Source organism: Glycine max, chromosome 18 (assembly GCF_000004515.6).
Source record: "Glycine max cultivar Williams 82 chromosome 18, Glycine_max_v4.0, whole genome shotgun sequence".
In the NCBI taxonomy this organism is placed as follows: domain Eukaryota; kingdom Viridiplantae; phylum Streptophyta; class Magnoliopsida; order Fabales; family Fabaceae; genus Glycine; species Glycine max.
In genome coordinates this window covers 17,434,359-17,440,593 of record NC_038254.2, presented here as the reverse complement: position 1 = coordinate 17,440,593, position 6,235 = coordinate 17,434,359, and the positions used below count along the sequence as shown (strand labels likewise).

The 6,235-nt window shown below is 33.8% G+C and overlaps 2 long non-coding RNA genes across 2 annotated transcripts; both read right to left on the bottom strand.

The window, feature by feature from the left end:
* Positions 1 to 1,005: 1,005 nt before the first annotated feature.
* On the bottom strand, positions 1,006 to 2,396 carry LOC121173902 (uncharacterized). Its single transcript, XR_005889494.1, has 4 exons — positions 2,331 to 2,396; positions 2,133 to 2,216; positions 1,733 to 1,788; positions 1,006 to 1,064 (listed from the first exon to the last, which is right to left on the bottom strand). It is a non-coding gene; the product is annotated as an uncharacterized lncRNA (long non-coding RNA).
* A 1,636-nt stretch (positions 2,397 to 4,032) lies between these two features.
* On the bottom strand, positions 4,033 to 4,592 carry LOC102662986 (uncharacterized). The gene is made up of 3 exons (XR_419464.4): positions 4,455 to 4,592; positions 4,257 to 4,352; positions 4,033 to 4,174 (listed from the first exon to the last, which is right to left on the bottom strand). It is a non-coding gene; the product is annotated as an uncharacterized lncRNA (long non-coding RNA).
* Positions 4,593 to 6,235: the final 1,643 nt, after the last annotated feature.

Sequence of the window (6,235 nt, the reverse complement as noted above, 5' to 3'; positions counted from 1 at the left end):
CCCATAGAAGAAATTAGAAAAGATGGGTTCACAGTTCACTAACTTGCCTTACGTACGTAAGGACATTATTCAGAAGTTTAAACCAAATGGAGGGTAGCCTAAATGTGATAAACGCCTATGATATGATTCATCATAAAATATCGTGACCATTATTTGATTTAGAGTAAATAGATTATGTCTTGACAGTATAAATTTTTTTATACTAATATTTAATTATAATTTATTATGGTTAGTAAATTGTAACTTTTACAATAACTAACTTATTTTTCTAACTATACAAAATTAAACTCTTTGATTTATGTAACCGACTCAGTCCAATGAGAATTTTTTTTTATTATATATTTTCGCTGTTTAAAATATAGAGCTCGAGAAAGAAAGGGAATTGGTACTTTTTAATTATTATACAATTAACTTCTACTTATTCATCAAATATTATTATAACATTTATGCATTTCGAAAGTACATTTCCAATAATTTCTTTTATTTGACAGTTATTGGGACAATTGCTATGAATGATTATTTGGAAGCCGACACCATTGTTTTCCTCTTCTCAATTGCAGAATGTCTAGAGTCAAGGGCAAGCCACAAGGTATTTATTTATGCTTCTTGCTTAACACTTCCTCAAGATTAGTGGATCCATATTCCAATGTAAAGCCTTATTAGATAATTGAGGGAACCACTATTCAAACACACAAACACACATATTCTTGAATTAATTAAGGTATTCATTCATTTATTTATTTTTTATGCTTAACACTGGCTCAAGAATTAAGGTATGATTCTTGAATTAATAAAAAAAATTAGTGAACCCAGATTCTATTGCAAAGCCTTTTAGATAATTGAAATGGCCACTGTTCAAACACACACACACATATATTTCATATATTATAATATACTTATGGATACTGATTTTTTTTGTTGGTAAATGCTTATGGATAATGATTGTCATAATTCAAAGGTATGAGGCTAGCTGCAACATGATTCGTTGAAGTTTATTATGTACCTGGGCCAGCAGTGTTTCCCCCAATCTTAGCCATAATTTGATTCAAGAAAGTTGCAATTGACTGCAGTATAACAAGATCAGAAAAAGATTAAAAAAAAAGCCAAACTGTCACAAACAATGCTCTCTCAAGTAGGATCAATATATGAAAAATGGAATGTTAAATTTAAAAATCTGAGTAAATATTGATTCCTAATTTTTTAAATGTTGGAAAGACTTGGAAGACAAAATTTGCATTAAAATAGAAAATGCATACATAAAGTGGGACTGAGACACATTAGCATCATTTCCTTAACTCAAATATTACAAGAATCAGAAGTAAAGAGTATGTCAAGAGTGTGGTAAGATACTCTAACAAGCTTTGATCAAATGACTAAAATTAATTGGCAAAAAAGATATTTAGCAGTAGGAGGGAGGCCTCCAACATACACCCGCCTAGCATATCATGTACCCTGTAAATTCAATACATAAAGACAGGCCATAATCAGGGAAAGTCATGCTAAACTTAAAATGAAACTTAAATAAGACTGTACTTAGTCTCGGCATGCCTCCATACTCGGAAAGACTAAACTTAAAACGTTTTGTGTTGAGGAAGTTAGTGTGTCTCTACTCTTTTTGTATAATGACTCTTTTCTTCTCAATGAAAGAGAATATTTTCTCCCAGTAGCACAATGATACTAAACAAACAAAAGCGCAATAAAAAGAAACACATGTAAAAAGAAGACAACACACCTTTCATCTACAGCAGCACATGATACTGTAATATATGCATTTCTTTCAACATGACTCTGCATATTAATTATAAAAGATAGATAATCAGAAAAAATTATGAAAATAAAATTAAGAAACACTCCATGTATGAACTCAGTGTGTCTTAAAACTTTGGAACCTTTGGCAAAATTATTCAAAAGACTTGGTGTATGAACATAAGAAGGGTAAGAGAAAAGAAACATAGAGCTAGTTTTTTTTGTGAATTAATTGCCTTGATTCTCTGAATGATACAAAATATTCACAGAATACAATCAGTAATAAATTTCAATAACAAGTAGTGAGAAGAACTTAAAGCCAAATATAATTGCCTTAATTGTCTTGATAATTACACAGCTCTAATACAAAAAATTAACATGTTTACCTGCACAAGGTCCATGTAATCCATTCAGTATAGATGATCTCCGGCCAAGATCAATACATTCTCAATGTTTGCATGCTTGGCATCCTACAACATTCAATCTATTACTGTCCAATTCAACTTGAGAAAAGAAAAAAAAAGGAGGGACATGCAGTAATGTATACACATAAATCTGGTATGTACTAAAGATAATGTTCCCACCTTAAATACCCATGTAAATTGCCTCACAACATTTTCTTTCTCCTTCGTGTCCTTTTGAGATAATGCAATGAAATGGACTTAATTAGTGTAGTGTTTTTCCCTTGGTCCTTTTCTTTATTGTGACTCTTACCCGTTAGTCAAGCAAGCATCATGTTTGCAACCAATTTGAAAACTTTTTATGTAGGACCAGAATGGAAATGAGCATTAGGAATAAAGGCTAAAATGTTCAATTAAACTTAAAAAATCTGAAGATATTATAACTTATTAGTAGCTCATGGTATATTATACTAATTAAAATTTTAAATAAATACGTATCCACTCCTTTTTTTCTATGGTAAATAGGGGTAGGGGACCCAAAGAAAGCAAGACAGAAACAATTAAAAGAGATCTCTGAGGCACCATGTGCGGAAACAATTAAAATAGTTTTTATTCTTAGTGCCCCCCTAACAACAGTAGGATTAGCAACCAAAAACATACAGTTTTAGGGCCAAGTTGGCATACATAAGCATTGGTTACCACATTTAAAAGTGCCATTGACCATAGCCAAAAACATACAATTACAAAAAATAAATATAATAAGCTTCCAAAAGTGTAGATTCCTTCTAAAAACAACAAGTGGACCCCTTTATATATATAGATTTCTTTTCAGCTGGCATGGAACTTTGAATTACTTTGAAATATAGGGGGACTCAAATAGTGAATTAAAAAATAGAGGGATGATTATTGAAATTAACACTATTAGAAAATATGCTTTCTACATCGGTTATTTATGACTTTCAACATCGGTTTTTGAACCGATGTTGAAAGTACCGACGTTGATAGTATTATCATTAACATCGGTTTTTGAAAAACCGATGTTAACGTAAAATTACCAACATCGGTTATATAAATAACCGATGTTGCTAATATGAGTTACACCCAGAAAATGTATATTAATGTTGAAAGTTAACATCGGTTTTTACAAAAAACCGATGTTAACGAATGTGTTACTGTTGACAGTTAACATCGGTTTTCTGTAAAAAACCGATGTTAACCCACGTTAAAAACCGATGTTAATGAATGTGTTATTATTGACAGTTAACATCGGCTGTTATAAAAAACCGATGTTAACCAAGTTATTATTGATAGTTAACATCAGTTTTTTGAAAAAATCGATGTTAACGGATGTGTTATTATTGACAGTTAAAAAACCGATGTTAACGAATGTGTTACTATTGACAGTTAACATCGGTTTTTTCAAAAACTGATGTTAACGAATGTGTTATTATTGACAGTTAACATCGGTTTTTATAAAAAACCGATGTTAACGAATGTGTTACTATTGACAGTTAACATCGGTTTTTATAAAAAACCGATGTTAACCCATGTTAACATCGGTTTTTTACAGAAAATCGATGTTAACGAATGTGTTGCTATTGACAGTTAACATTGGTTATTTTTATAAAAAAAACTGATGTTAACCCACGTTAACATCGGTTTTTTATAAAAACCGATGTTGTTTTCAGGAATTTTTTTTAAATAATGTCTCTGTTTTTACAAAAAAACCAAAATTTAACCTGTAAATTTAAAATCAGACCACACAGCACACAACATATATCATTTGCATTCAGTTTTCAAATAGATTTTAGCAAAAAACTAGCTATCAACAAAGGTTGTTCAATGTTAAGATGAAACAACAATTGTAAAAAATGTAATGTAAAGTACGTAAACTAATTAATTAAGCTAAAGTTACATAGTTGCCTAACATCCTATGTTTGATTTCTAACTTTTAGATAATACTGTGCCCACTGTATGCGAAGTGCCTTGAATCTCTCTGCTTCCAATGGTCTAACTTCATTAAAATACTGCATGATCAAATAAAAAAAATAAATTAATGATGTAATAAAAATTATAAAAAAACCAAATTTGTTTGTAATAAACAATTACCGTCTCCCAATTATTCCTGAAAGATCCTAAGATTATCGTGGACATCCAGTGCATCACGTAGTAGCCACATTCAGTGATTCCTTATTGTCTATTACACTAAATACATAATGAAATTTGGATATTAATTAAACATTAACTACAATTAGTGTACACACACATAAAATATATATAAGTAGAACTTTTATTTAAATCACGTACCTTAACAACAATCCACCTAGCAGCAGCCTTGGATTTCGGTTGTGGAGTATCATCAAGTTCTTTCAAAGCACTAGTGTTGAATATGAGGAACATTAAAATATTGATGTTGTTGAGTTATGCCAATGAAAATGAATTGAAAACAATACTGACCTATTAATTATTCCCTTAAGGTAGTTGTCTGGCCTATTATGTAAAGAACAAAACCAGACAACTAGGTTTTCCTTAGGCAGAATGACGACCATTTGCCAGTGTCCGCTGCAGTAGAGACGAATATGGGTTATTGTAGTAGTATAGATTATTTAAATTCAATTATTGTGTTTGACTTACCCATTCAGATAGGCTCCAAGGTAAACATCTCGTTTTGAACTTTGTATCCAACTCTTGATGTAACTTTCAGATTCAAATTGTGATTGCCCAGATCTCTGAATGGACTGTGGCTCGAGGAATCCATACACATCAGAATTCCCCGCTCGCACACTTGTCTCGGTCAGATGGCTGTGTTGTTAAGTCAAAGTTAATTATGTATGAATTTAAAACAATTACTTTGGTAATTAATAGTAATCTAAAATGACTTACAGAATCCACAACTGTATAACAGATATGCTGAGACATTGACCACCGTGTGCAATTTCAGAGAGATCTTCGTGTTTTATATACAACGGGAAGTTTTGATTAAACACCCCGAATATGGTAGCATCCCACATAACCTGGAGCGGCTTCAAAAACAGTTGTGGGATGGTCAATGTCATCAGGTACAGGGGATCGTCGACCTCTTCATCCGGGCTTTCTAGAGATTTTGCTAGAGACACAGCTACCTGTTGATAAAACATAGTTAATTAGCAAGTTTTGATTACAGTGAACAAAATAATTGAAAAAAATAAACATATAATCAGAGTAAAATACCTGTTCTGATAAACACTTCACAAGATGTGTTAGCCAAGCAAGGAAGGTGTTAAGTGCCTGCCTCACTAAGGTAACCTCGTCAGTGGGTATAGGAACGAGAGCCTCTGCATCTTTAACCTCCTCAACACCAACCTTGACTTGGCCATGCAACAAAGGGATGTTGTGAACTATTGTGGATCCCTCATAAAGTCTTCCTAGGGCAACCAGCCGGGAAGGATTTTCTTCAATATATAGCCCGCATTTGTTTGAGTCACCCGTCCCTGGATTGTTCCCTGAGTGAACAACACAACTCTCCTTTGTGCTGACACGAGGACCTGAGGGACCAACCTCTGGCTCTGGAGGTAGTGCAAGTCCCTGTGATTGCATCTGAGACTAAAACTGGGACTGCATCTGGCTGAAGGATTCCATCATCTTTCGAGTCACTTTTTCTGTAATTGACTCCTCCAGTTGGTCTCTGATTTGTTGGGTCAACTGTTCTAGGTCTTCAGGAGGCATGGAGGAAGAACTGCGGGACGTTCGTGAAGCCGATCCAAAGTATTGCTTTATGGTGACACCGGCTCCAATAGCACGAACACGGCCAGGGTGCTCTGGTCGCCCAATGGCAGCAGTCAGGATATCCTGACGTCCATGGGGGATGAACGATCCCTGTGACGCCTGCTCGTCCAAAGAATCCTGTACCGAACACATATTTGTCCAAGGAATTCACAAAATACACAAAGATAATTACAATTATTAATTAAAAATGACTTACAATTCTGTCAGCTATGTCTTTTGCTGCCTCAGATGTCATCTGTCCAGTTTTCTTTGTGCGGGCCATCTTCCATTTCACGTGGCGTCTGATGGGAGATGGCCGGTCACTGATGCCCTCAGTGCTTCCA